This window comes from Lonchura striata, chromosome 6 (assembly GCF_046129695.1).
Source record: "Lonchura striata isolate bLonStr1 chromosome 6, bLonStr1.mat, whole genome shotgun sequence".
In the NCBI taxonomy this organism is placed as follows: Eukaryota; Metazoa; Chordata; class Aves; order Passeriformes; family Estrildidae; genus Lonchura; species Lonchura striata.
This window is the reverse complement of record NC_134608.1, coordinates 41,878,562-41,892,852: the sequence shown is the minus strand read 5'-3', so window position 1 is coordinate 41,892,852 and position 14,291 is coordinate 41,878,562. Positions and strand designations below refer to the sequence as shown.

The 14,291-nt window shown below is 33.9% G+C and overlaps 1 protein-coding gene across 14 annotated transcripts in view; it reads right to left on the bottom strand.

Annotated features, from left to right (window-relative positions):
• Positions 1-14,291, bottom strand: part of LRRC4C (leucine rich repeat containing 4C) — a 473,541-nt gene that overhangs the window by 105,007 nt on the left and 354,243 nt on the right. For 7 of the 14 annotated variants that reach the window (XM_077784229.1, XM_077784230.1, XM_031505042.2 and 4 more), the window contains one exon: positions 13,742-13,877. The exons of the other annotated variants lie outside the window; for them this stretch is intronic. The gene's annotated coding sequence lies outside the window, so the exon portion shown is untranslated. The remainder of the gene's footprint in view (positions 1-13,741; positions 13,878-14,291) is intronic. 14 annotated transcript variants of the gene reach the window in all.

Below are 14,291 nucleotides of genomic sequence, written 5' to 3'. Positions count from 1 at the left end.
TTTTAAATCCTCATTCATGCAAATCAATTAAACCTTGAATAATTCTCAAGCTACTAGAAAATTACAAGACAAAATGAAGAAATTTTAATGTCACTTGAATTTGCCACAAATAACCACTTTGCCACTAGAATTGGAGTAAAACCTTTGATTTTCACACATCTACTTGTTGGACTTGCCATGCTTAAATTGTCTGTATGAAGTAAGTAGCAGGGAGAAAAATCGATTAATTTCCCTTAACAAAAATTTCAGAATATTTAGCTCAGTGTGATTTTGTGGTATTCTTGCAGTTACTTCTCATGGACCGACTCCCACATATCCATAAACAGTATGTTTGCCTCTCGAAAGTCACTGTCAAGATTTTAAGCCACCAGTTTAATTAATTTATTTTATTATATATTCTGTTTGAGGAAAACAACTCATTTCTGCAATCTCTGGGAAAATCACTACTGTTTTGTATTCTGAAGGTCTGAAGAGAGGCTGTAAATAGTAGAAATATATTATGAATATTTTCAAGTGAGAGCAGTAGTACCAACCAGTCTGTTTGCCATTTCAAAACAAAGAACAGGTTTTTACTTTGAATACCAATACAAAAGAAACAATATAATTTATAAATAAAGTAATTTTATGAGGTTTGAATGTTAAAATAAACTTTACCTTGAATCTAGAAGCCATCTATCCTATTTTACATTTAGAAAATCAGTTCCTTCCAGCAGGCAATAGTTTTAGTATTCTACCTTCTCTCAAAAGGTAGCCTGTCATCCTCTTTGATAAGCACTCTACGTGTCTCAGGAAGAATTTAGTAATAGATATTCTACTACCTTATGGTCCAATATTTCAGTGTCTATTTTAGAATAACAGCAATAACAATATGGAAAAATCTGGTAGAGTATAAAACCATATCCTACAGAAACCAAAATATCCTGCCCACATTCAGCATGGATCGCTCTTGTTTGCAACAACTTTACATGTGCTGAAAACTTTTATTGTTCCGCCCCTTCCATACCTCATTCCTCTCTTCCTTTCAATGTCACTCGTTTCAGTTATTTCTGAAATTCCAGTTTTTCTATACTTTCTTTCTTCTCATTGCCAAGATATATAATAGCTCCTTTTTGAAGCTGAATTTCAAATTCCATTAAAATCCTCAGAAATCCAAAGGAAAAACACATGTGCCTTTTGTTCTGAAATTATTTTTTCAGAATTGGTTTTAATAGAAAAAATGAGAGAAAATTTTAATTTATTTTGACATTATTATACTTTTTCTTTTTGATTTTGAATTTAAAAGGATTAGCTGGAAGATCATACACATACATGCATTCATAATTTTTGTCTTTCAAAATGAGGAAGTTTTACACAAACTCAAAGGTTAAAATGCAAACTCTTTAAATTACTTCAAAATACTAATTATTAAAAGATATACAATCTGCCCTTAGGAAATAACTTCTTCATATAAAATTGTTTTGTCAGTATTGCCATGTAAACATTTAAAAACCACTTGTGAAGATGTTAATCAGTTTATAAGCGTTTTGTCCATATCATAAAGTACTTATGGGTTATTTTCTATATCATATTCTTCATTGCTTTGTGAGATTCAGTGTTAAGTGACACCCAAATCACTCTAGTGACACAGCTATTATTTTGCTTTTCAGATGGTTTTGTCTGTACTTAACATTATGATTTTTCATCCAGTTTTTCTTTGTCTTGTTTCCATTCATTTTTCCCATCTGAAACTTCTGTATTAAACACAGTACTGTGTCTTAGAAGGATGAAAGACCACATACCACTTTAATCACACTTGTTTAAATTCACATTGTCTCAACAATCCATTTCAGATACCCATATTTCTAGATATTTGTAATTTAGATCACCAATTTAGGACACAGAGAAAAAAAAAAGAATAAATATTACAGCAAAAAATTAAGATGGAAAAATGTCACAGTATGTGACTCAGAGATGATTTTCAACTGTTCCTTCTACATTTGAAATGAGACAAAGTTGATGCATGACAAGGTACAAACAACCATTGCATGCAGCGCTGTCTCTGTCATTCCCATGAAAATGTCTGTGTGGGTTTTATTAGGAGAGAAAAACTACCCTCTGAAAATATCTTTAAGTATATTGCTGGGCTTAATAAGAGCATTAGTGCTGAGTATCATACTACAGTGCTTTTTCAGCACTTACAATGCATGACTATTAAAATCTTAAATAGTATGAAGACCACATACTCTGTGTAAGTGAATTTTAATGAGCCTCTGGAGAGAAAGTGAAAAATAAAAATTCTGTTACTCAGCTCATCACACCATCACTGATCATAAAACAACTCAAAAGTCTGTGTGTAATATGTAGGCCATACCATCTGAATAGGCATATATAGAAAAATTATGTGTCACTCTGACACTGATATTTTTGGTGAGAGTCCACATCTCTACTTATACAGGACTGAGGTCTAATCTGTTTTCTCTTTTGTCGATTTCTTTTAAAAATGAAAACAAGTGTTCTTGTAAACTTAACCATTCAAGGCTTTTGTGGGAAGTTACAAAAAGATTCTTATGTGCTCACTTGCTGAGTGCTTAACAGAAGAAGGAAGCAAAGAGTACTTCCCAAAAAAAAAAAAGCACAGAGGAAAAGAATTTTAAATATCTTGTGTTCTATGCAATTCTCAAATCCACAAGTTTTAAACAGAAATTTTCGGTACCTACAATTTTAATCAATAAATTAATTGCAAAATAATTGAGTTCATCTCAATGACTTTTGGAATATTTCCAACCAGTAGTTAAAACTCTATAAATGGCAACTCATAAATGAAAGATCAAACAGGATCTTGAGAACTCTGGTATTCAAAAGTACCCCACAGTATTGCATCCAAGGCTTGCACTTGAAAACCCCTCAGTGTCCTACTAAATCCCAGATTTCCTGAACTCCTTGAATGAATCATTTAGCCTTGTTTACGTTCAGTCCCATCTCCTGTTGATGGACTTTCAACTGTAAATAAATTCTTTAAGGATTCCTGTTTCTTCAGTTAATGCAGGGATGTTAACATGACAGAGGCTTTTTAACTATAAAGGAAAGCTTTTCTTCTGCTATTAGAAACCTAATTATAATTTTTACATTTTCTCACATTTTCTCACATTTTATATACAATTAAACTAATTCACTGCAGAGTTTTCATACTGTGTGAGTCACACTTAATTGCAAATATACACTCACTTTTGGAAGATCTAGTCCAAACACAAAGAGACACTTATGTTCATAGCAGCTCTGTTTCATATTGAGAAGGATTTATAGGGAAAATATTCACATTAGCTGCATTTCCACATCAAAAAATCCCCAAACACCAACAAACCCATCCACCTTCTCCAAAAAAAAGCCAAACAAAAAACTCCAAATATAAAAGCCAAAACAACAAAAAAAAAGCCCAAACTGAACAACCCCCCACGATTCTTAGGAGGATAATTAATTATCGCAGTGAAAGTCACTTAGATTCTGAAGTTCTAAAAAAATTTGCATGAGAATTTTCTAGTTCTCTAGTTTTAGGATGATCTGCTTTTTTCTTTAATTTGACCATAGTAATGAAGACAACTGTCTGCCATGTACTGAAGACAGCTGTATGCTGAACACAGTTTGTATTTCAGGAACCACACACTACTCCTACTGTCAAAGATGCTAATTCATAGGGATATATACAGCACAAAATACAATGGTGTAGAAACCTACCAGAAGGCCTAGCAACCACTTAGAAACCTCTTAACATTTACCTGAGAATTTGAAATAGTCTATGGCTCCTGTGTGAAGCTTTGCACAGTGAGTAATTAATCTGATAAGGTAAAGGAGATCTCCTATAGATGAGTTAGCAGCAAGCTATAGGTAGAATAATTCCTATATCCCAGTGATATGTACATCAACTAATTATAGTCTGGTACTTACTGACCACACTTAGAACATCTCATTAGGCAAGGGATGTTCAGGTCTTTCAGAATCATCTCTCTGAAGCTCTGCATCAGTCAGGTCCTAATCACCTAACTCACAGGACACTTTTCTGATCTTGCACATACATTGCTGTTTATCAGTATTGTGTTTCATCTTCACTGTGTATGACAAGAAGAATAAATGAATAAACACTCACTAAATCTCATTATGGAACTGTTAACTCCCCACAGCCTGCAACATTTCAACAACTAAGTTAGAAAGCTACATTTAGCGCCTTAACATGCAATAATTTCACTCTTTAGCCCCTTGAAAACCATCCCTAATTAGACAAAATAAGCAGTGATAAGTTTGGGGGGCAGAAAAATCAAGTAACTTGTTAATGAAATTTTATTATCTTAACTTAATCTATTAACAGGATAACTTGAGACATCTTTATTTTCTTCTTTAATTAAGAAATATTATGTTCCATACCATGGAGAGCTTAATATTTAAAACATTATGAAAGTTGAAACATTATGACAATTATGAAAATAATAGATCTGAAACTCCATTGTTTTAAGAAAAGTCTGAGGCAATTTCACTAAGAAATTGCTGAAATATTCCAGAGGATCTAAATACTGAATTGACAGATCCAGTTACTTTCATGAACAGCTACCCGAAACATCATATGTCCAGTAAAGTTTATTTACAGAGTTATGTTGACATGCTTTCTATTTTACTAATGATCTGATGGATAGCAGGAAAAACAGCAAATAGCAGTAGAAGAGATTCAAGAAATTTCTACATTTACAGAGGCAAAAAAAAAAGGCATCAAATTCTGGCACAAGCTGTAATGGCATGTAGCATCAAGTTACAGATGAAAAGCTAAAGGTATTTTTTCTATTCAGTATTCAAAAAATGAGTCAGCATTAAAACTCAATTCTTGTTGCTGCATCTGCATGCATAAGAGTGAACAAGATTTTGTTAAACTTTGTAAAATCTATCTCAGCAACCATTAATAATAACTACTAGGCATATTTATTTGCGATCACCGTGTCACAAAGGACACGATAAACATAGTGATGCATTCTTGGCATGACTGAGAAATGAGTTTTGGCCTGGCTGAGGTCTCCCATATGTGTCCTGTAAGCCCAGCTAATGAGGCAGGACAATCATTAAACCTGGACGAATTAATATGACATGAATAGGAGAATCCACAGATGCAGTGACAGAGATGAAAGTAGGTCACATTCTCACAATTTAAATAGAAACAGTCTAGACAGCATTAGCATGAGCCTTGTAAGACTTGTACTGAAACCCCCAGCACAAATCTGCAACATTACTATGGCTGATGATAAAGAATAAAACAACTAAGAAAAAAGTCACAGATATACATAAAATGAGAAAAAAGACAAACTGCTTTGACTTTAGCTGGCATTCAGTGGACTAAAAATGCTTACAGCATATCCAATAAACAGGATAAAAAACAATGAATATTACAATTATTTTGAGGTGATTTCCTTTCAAATGCTGGTGACTGCAACAAAAAAATATACATCTCCCTGTTATTTAACAAGAGTATGGAAAAGGCTTTTTTCTCTAAATCTATTGGCAGAACACACAATTTTAAAAACCAAAAAACCTCAAATAGCCCACCAAAAAAGCTGTCATATAAAACAGTCAAAGCTCCTTTTTCATTCTTTCCCTTCACCTTTACTCTTTGCTCTTTTTAAGATAGAATGGTAATGTGGAATGGACGCGTTAAGCAGCAATGACAGGATGAAGACAAACAACTGAATGCCTAACATGATAAACTGATATAGGAAAAAATGTATGTTCTCTGTTTAAATAAATGGAAGAATAATGTTCACACAAAAATAACAACTGTTGATTATTGTTCAACTCTTATATAATACATACTGATGTGACCAGTTCCCAGGTGAAGATTCTATTTAAAATTTTTTGTACCATAGAAACTTCTTTTGCATTGTGTACATTCCTCTACCATGAAATTGAATGATACAACAATCAAATAATTTTCAAAGTCATGGATATTTTGTAATGTTGCAATGAGAGGATATTTTTGCAGTAATAAACAGGTTATCTTTGGAGTGCCTGCTTGATCCATATCCCACTAATAGAAGTGCTTGCTAACAAAAATATGTTTTTTAAATTGTATTATCTTCTACAAGAAAAGATATTAAGCTTCATTGTACAGTCAGGTTGCCATTTTGGACAGTCATATTCCGCCAAAAACCTGTATTAGGTTACCCCAACTTTTTTTTTTTTTTTTCACTCCAACATTCTTTATAAGAAAAATAAGATAGAGTATATTGTTTCATTCCAATAAAATATTGGTAATGTTCACATTTTTTAGCATTTGTCCTTTTTTACATCTTCAAGAAATATAATTATGTGTACCTTAACTATATTAGGTGGGTACAGAAGTACCACCGGACTCAAATCTTTAGTATATAAGCAAAAGAATATACTGGAATCATACAGCTTTGTGTAATTTAATCTAAATCCATGCATATTTCAAATAGATTTTAAGCAAACCCACATTTTACATATGTAAAGAAGCATTCATTTACCCACCAATTAAGTTCCATAGTTGTTTTAAGCATAGAATTGATAAATTTTCCTGTCATTCCCAAACAGTTATGCTGTTTTCCAAGAGGTAGAAGCCCCTTTGTGACACAGTTAAGAAAAAAAATTTCTAATTGGCAAAGGGAAATATTTCAGTTTAGAAACAAGGTTCCTTCTTTAATGTTTTGGATGTTTTTTCTGGGAACTATCATTAGAAAGGTAACAGTAAGAATGGATATTGCCTGTTTTGTTTTTTTTATATACCAGGTTTTTAGTACTGCTGTTAACTTTTAACATTGCTGTTTCAAGACACATGCATAGTTTTGGTTTTCACAACTACAAGCCTTGAAGCAGCAAGAATCAAATGTGGGGAAAAAAATTATGCCATAAATCTTATGTCTTGAAAATCTCAAGATACAACACAGAGATAAGTGATGTCTTCAAACTCTCCTTGGGCCAGGAGAGCCTAAATGACTTGGAGAGTTCTAAGAAGTAGACTGACTTTATTATGCACATCTCAAATGTTAGACAAGGTCAAAGGCATCTGTCTTGGACATATCTTTACATGATTCTTAGTCATGGGTTTAAACCAGGATTCTCTCAGGGAGACTAAACAGCTTAACAGCCAGATGCTGCAGAACAGTATTTGGCATACGTAGAACTGATAAAGTTACCGACTATGAAGTGAACAGAAGAGACTGCAAATGTTCCCAATCTTTACAACCAAAACAGCAGAATGTATAGGTAAAAACTTTTAGCTGAGTAGAGTGTGGCTTAAAGCAGAAGTAAATACCAACTGGTACATGGACATTTAGACTATATGAGTTGATATCCAACTGTTCCACTTTCAGTTATTCCAAATTACACCAGAGTAGACAAGAAAGTAGACTTCTGTATTTAGGAAGAGTTGTTATTTCTTGTTCCTATATCCTAAGAATTCTCTAGATGGGCCAATAACAAAGCTTTCCAATTTTACTGAAAAGTATTCTAAGTATATAGGAAGTTGAATAATCTAGTCTCATAGACTGCCTTGATTCAAGCAGTACCATAAGGATGGCCCAAATTGTTACTAGTGTCAATAATTATTTATTTTCAATTATAACATTTAATGTAAAATATTATATTTTATGAATTATAATTAATATTCTATTCTAATGAATAGTAATGCTTCAGATGGACGGATCTGCCCAGATTTCCAGGGTCAGTGGCTGTATAACATGAACAGAGAAATTACTTGTCAGACACTGCTACATTAACTTTGCAGATGGTATAAAACTATTTTGGCTTTCATTGCAAAGTAACTTTCTGGATGCATCTTTGCTCTGGATAAGTGAAATGAATAATGTCGTGATTTCCTTCACCAAAATACTTAATTTTGTACCCAACACCACAGCCTGGAAAAATACATCCTTCTTTATTTTCAGGACCAGAAAATTTCAGCAAAACAAGGCCTGCCATATTTTCAAAATCTGAAAAGTTTGTATTTGAAAAACCTCACCCATAGCATTTGATAAATACTGTTGCTTATTCTCAGTTCAGCAGTACAGAATTTAATTAAAAACATATCCAGAAAAAAATTATTCCTGGAATACTCCCAATATCTTTAACAAAATTTCAGGGAGCTGAAAGCTACTTACAGACAAAGATCTATATGCTTTTCTATTATTTTCTTAGAAGTTACCTGCATCAAATAGGACAGCATTCACTTTTCCCCTCAGAATCACAACATCACATATACTTTTTTCCTGAGCAAGTTACATTAGGGACTGACAGGCCAGCAATTATGGTTTCATAGATGAGGGTATATTATACTGCTGTAGTGACAACACTATAGAAAACCCTCTACTATTAAGCCAGTGGGAGGAAACACTCCATCTATCCCAGCCAGAAGACTGCAGTCTACTGTCTATATGAAATAGATTAGCATGTTTCTCTTACCTCTCAAGGAAAAGATGCCAATGTCATAGGCAACATCAAGTTAAAGCACTGGCCAGCATTTTTGCAGTGAGACACAGACTTATGATGCTCATAGAGAAAAAGGTTATGGTTCAACTCCTAGAAGCAATCCCTCTGGAGACCTCTTACAGGGTTTACTGAATGTCAGAAGGTTTTGCTGTTCCTGTCTGCTAGACTTGTGCTGCAGATAGACAGCAGGATTTCAGCATACAGTTTGCCTCTATCAGCTTCTAAATTCTATTAAAAGTGCCTATGGCACTCCCCTGCTAGGAAACATTTAGCACTGTCACAGACACTCATTCCGAGAAGTCATTTCAAGGCACCAGAGTGCTTTTTAAAACCTCTGCTCTGTATGCATGAGCACCAGAGCCTGCAAGTACCTGCACAGAGACATCAGAAAAAGCTGCTAATGACCTGCATACACTAACCTGGAGGTGACAACAGAAGTGAAACTATGCCCTCAGTTATTTTGGTTATGGTTCTGTTGTTTTGAGAGAGCTTTTCTGGCCATGTTCATATTTATGCAAAACCCTTTTCCTCCTAAATGTGTTTTTGGTGGGTTTTCTCTGTTTTGTTTTGTTTTGTTTTCAACTATATACATTATGGTACCTCACAAGAGAAGGGAGCAGTCCTATGTTCTACTATGGCAGTAACATCTCCCATGAACATGCAACTACAACCTATCTAACATGCAATTTCAATTTCAAAGACTCATCTTGTCACTTCACTTACTGATATATAAGCAAATCCATGGCCATACTGAAGCAAACAAAATCAATGGATTTTTTTGACACAGTAAAGACCTCCAATCATTGGAGCATACCAGTGCCAATCTGCTTGCCCTCATATTATTTACCCAGAGGAAAAAGCATTTTAGGTCATCTACAGATTCCCCAAACAAGTGAATTGCAAGTTTTCTGAGCCAGGGCAAAGCAATGAGACTAAAGGTTTGAAATTTATGTGAAGCTCCAATCTTATACTGAGAAAATAAATGTATATGTATGTATGCATGTATGCATTTAACACACAAATAATAAGATTCCAATGAAATACAAATTATCTTTTGCTGAATATTATTGTCACTAGCCCATATTATATTTGTACAAAAATAATTACTTCTATTTCTTTCCTAAATTGAACACAAATATCTTTCCAGTAGGTCCAGTAAGTAGCTATTTGTCAGAGATCCAGGTTGAGATGATAGTAATAAAACTGCAATCCTGATATATATGTAGAAGCTTTACAAGATTTATGCATATTCTACCTTTATTTCCACTCAAAAAACTTCATAGGAACTAAAGAGTCTTCATATTTTTCACACTGAAGTTAGTAGTTTAGCTGGCAACAGAAGGTACAATTAAGTCTTTAATTAAAGGCAAAGAAATAACAAAAAATTACCAGAAACCTTTCACCCCTCAAAACTTAATCAAGAAGTAAAACCAGAGTGGGACTGAACAATAGATGTGAAATATCAACATTTATTTAGTTAACTCACTTGAAGGTGTTTTTCTGGGTACATTCATAACCACCAGTCAGGTTGGAAGTTAAATTACTACCTGCTGGTGACTGTGTAGTGATTTACATCAAAATAGGTGGAGATCTCAACTTCATGATTTCCAAGTTGTTTTGAGAAGTGTCTTCTATTTAGACACTTCAGGAAGGAAGCCAGAGAAAGGGATTCCTTCTGACTCAGTTATTTCAGTAGAGAAGGAAGTTTTCTTTAGTTTGTAGTTTTCTACTCCAGTAGGTTTTAAAATATCTCCTATGATTCAGATAAAGAAAGAGGACATAGAGAAGAACAATAATGCAAGATGCAGAAATGGTTGAAAATGCTGAGATTGTTGAAAGGGAAAATAGTGGTTCATAGACCCCTTTTTCTTTTCATTTTTTTGTTTCAAGAAGAATGCTTTTATGATTGGAGCAGAATTAAATAAGGTTAGAATAGAAAGCCCTGACCAACTGCCATTTTCAAATAGCATGCTGAGAATCTTGCATAATTACCCTGAAAATCAGACAAACATCCTCCAACTATTTTTCTGTAATGGCTAGCTGCACAATTCATATTTAAATGTACGATTGAGAGGATTAAGAAGATAAATATAATTTCAGACTCTGAGAGCATTCTAGTCAATAGACTAATTTTATTTAGAAGACGAATTTGTTCCCAGGTGAAAAATGTTTACATCTTGCATTAGTTTTAAGTGAATTAAAAAAAAAAAGTGAATTATATATATAAAAAAAAAAAGGCAAAACAAAACAAAACAAAACCAAACAAAACCAAATACTGGTAAATAGCAAAGTTTATTGGTAGAGACATGTTTTAAATGACAACCTACTTTTGGCAGTGTTACTAATTAGTCTATCGTTCTTACACAATCTTAAAAGCAGGATGTTCAAGTAAATGAAAGATACTGTATTTACAAATTTAAGAGGAATCCCAGCAGTCCTCCATCCTTTCATGTGTAATCACTGCTTGTGCATGCAACTATTGAAGGCTGTGGCTATGCTGAAGTCACCTGGCTGTGTTCCTAACTGCACTCAGATAAAATGAGGCAGAGATGAGAATTACTGAAAATGAAACCTCTACTATGTTCTTCCTGAGTATTATTCTGGCTTCTCTCATAAATCAAAGCTAAAAAGCTTCTCTGATTTTTCAGTGGTTGCCAATAGAAACTATTAGCCACTCATATCAGGTGGGAGGCCAATATGTAATAGGATGTAACCAAGAATACTATTTTCCTAGAAATAACCCAACATGTAGGAGAGAAAAAAAAAAAATGTCTTCCTTCTCCAAACACTTCTTATAATGTAACTGCATGAAATAAGGATGGGAGCAAACTTTTAGACCCAGGGCCTGAGATATCCAATATTAATGTCCCACTCCAATTATGCAGGAGGCTCACATTAGAGCTCTAGTGGTTTGCAGTGACAGTACAAACACCAGCTCACATGTCTGGGGAATGTGGGCCTAAAGAAAAGAGGAATCAGTTCCCTCATTTAAATCAATCCCTTTGTGCTCCCCACTCAGCTCCTGAACACTGCCAGCCACAGAGCTGAGAGACAGTCTGCTGTTCAGGCTTCCACAACTGCCTGACCTTTCCTCTAAGCATATTAGCCTACAGCAGTCCAGCCCCAGCAGTCCTCTGGGGCCATGGACTTTGCTGAGTTTTATCCGACAATCAGTGTTCTGAGCCCCAGGCAAATCCTTCAGTGCTGCTCTTCTTATCACAAAGTAATTACCTGGCCTTTCTTATGGCTGGTTTGAATTCGCTGCTTGAACTCACTGAAAAGGTTACGGAGTCAAAAAATAATACCAGAACTTCTTTTCAGTCAGTTTTCCTGACTTCATACCAGATGGAGTCAGCAACTTGAGAAGTCTGACAGGCAACTCGACTGAGACTATCATATGGTCAACTGATCACTTTCATGTTTGCCAAAACATTTAGGGATAAAAAACAGAAGCATATTCTATTGACATTAAAATACATAGACTAGAGACAGATTTCTGAAATGACACAATAAACCACTCTGGAGTGGGAGGATTTTTTGCATAAGAATTACAGACTTTCTCTCTAAGCAGAGTGACTGTTGTCAAGTTAAACAGTTTCATGCGGAGTTTTAGTCAGGGCAAGTACTTTGTGAAACAGAAAATAAGACATTTCTCTGAGGAGCTGATTTATTTGCTTTCCAAAAACAGTATTTGATTAATTAGCTAGAGAAGCATGGACTAAGTCCTGGAATATCTGTATGCTATGCTTTGTCTTGTTCCAAGCACACTTTTGTTAATAGCAAGCTGGACAATGAAATCAGTGACATTTGCAGATCATAACTGGATTAGTTTCAAATAGGTTCATATTCCTGGACTAACTGAATTTATTCATTTGAGATGCTGTCATACCCAATACAGATCCAATAGGATCCTTCAGCAATCTCTCATTGAGGGCCATCCTGCCCTCAACTTTCTTCTCACTAGACTAGAAGCTTGGGAGGAAGATACACAAAGCTATATATATACTGCCAATAATATTTTTTGTTAAATATATTGCAACTCTAACATTCTAGATAATACAATATCTTTACACAGCAAAAATAGGAAAACTACATTAGATGCATTGATATTTATCCTATTTCACATTAAACGGATTTAAATTTAAAAATCAATGGCAATCCTCCCTGCCCATCTGTTATATATATCTCAAATTCTAAAACCTAAGACATAAAATAAGATCAAAATTTCATCTTTTGTTCTTAGGAAAAAGAACCCCTTCACATTACTTGTGAAGAAGCTTTTCTGAAAATATTATTTTGGTTAAAGTTATAGTAATTCCTATTACTGGATGAAGATAATGTGCAACTTGTTAAAGAAATTCTGTGCATTTAATCTCCATCCATATCATTTTTGCATCAAGAATTGGTTAAAATATTACTTATAAGGTATTTTAATTTCCATTTTTCATAATGGACTCTATGTTATCCTAATACTCTGGTTAAGACTTAAAATTTTGTAATAATACTTGTAATATTTATGACTGAGGAAAACAGATTTACTTCTAAAAGCAAAAGTGCTTAAGTACGAAACACAAACATACACAGTTGGTTTTTTTGTAATTCCTCCCTCATTGCATGTAGCCCATACATTGCAATTCACACACAGACTCTGTGTATATGTACATATATATATTCACTATATATTGTGATGCATATAGAGTTGCCGACATAATACGTCCTCCATTTAAACAAAAAATAGCAGATAAGACTACCTATTTTAGGACACTAGTATTAAAGTTTGCCACTCTTAGATTTTCCCACTTAAGGATTTTTTTAAAATAAGATAACTCAATATAATATTTTTATACATCAAGCCACAGTTCTCTTCCCCCGCATCTGTAGTATGTACTTTTTGGACTGATTTATGTAGATTTAATACTGTATCTGTGCTAAATAAGTAAATAATTTTAATTTGGCCATCTGCCCATACAATACATCTCCAAGGCCATACTCAGGCTTGCACTCAGAGGCATCAGGGAGGATGTCTAATCAAAGTTTATGAGGGCAGCAGATGTTCATTTGTGCAGTTTCATCTTGGTGTGATCTGGAACTTTACCACTAAGAAATCCAAGAATAAGAGTCACAAGAGTAACATGCAAGCTTCCTGCAAACTCACTATTAATCAGATCAGTATTAAAACTGGAAGGAATTTATGTGCAGGTAATTCCAGCATCTTCTTTAGCAGTTTATTCTTCTTTACTATATTCCCTTTGTAATATACTCGTAAACAGAACTCAGAACTCACCATTAATCATGCCCTTTTTAGGAAACATGTGTAAGGCTTTTGAGGCTTGGAGGTCTCAATATAATCAGAGCCTTCTTAAGATGAAGTATCTTCAACTAAAACACAGAATTTCCTCAATTGTTTATGCCTGTTGGACCTAAAATTTACAGAGTAGAATGGTTGTTTAATGCATATAAAGTGTTTAAATAAAATGACCCATAAATATTTATCACATATTCACTAAGTGATACCAGAAAAATTTGTGTCTGCTTTTTAGCAATGAAATAATATAAAAATATTCAATTGCCTAAATTATTTAGAAGCATAAACTTTGTTTTCTGTAATGTAAATAGCACTCACAGACCTAAAACTAATTGGTTTTCAATGGATTTCTGGTTTCTACTTATTTAATTAATTTATGATTATGAGAATTAGTCTCCTAAGCACTTAATAACCATTAACAAGTTTCTATTAAAGAAATATTAATTTCACAAGTATTAAATGAACACTTACATGACAGATACACTGAGGGATGAAAAATTATTAGAAAGGATTGATTGCTGGTACACTT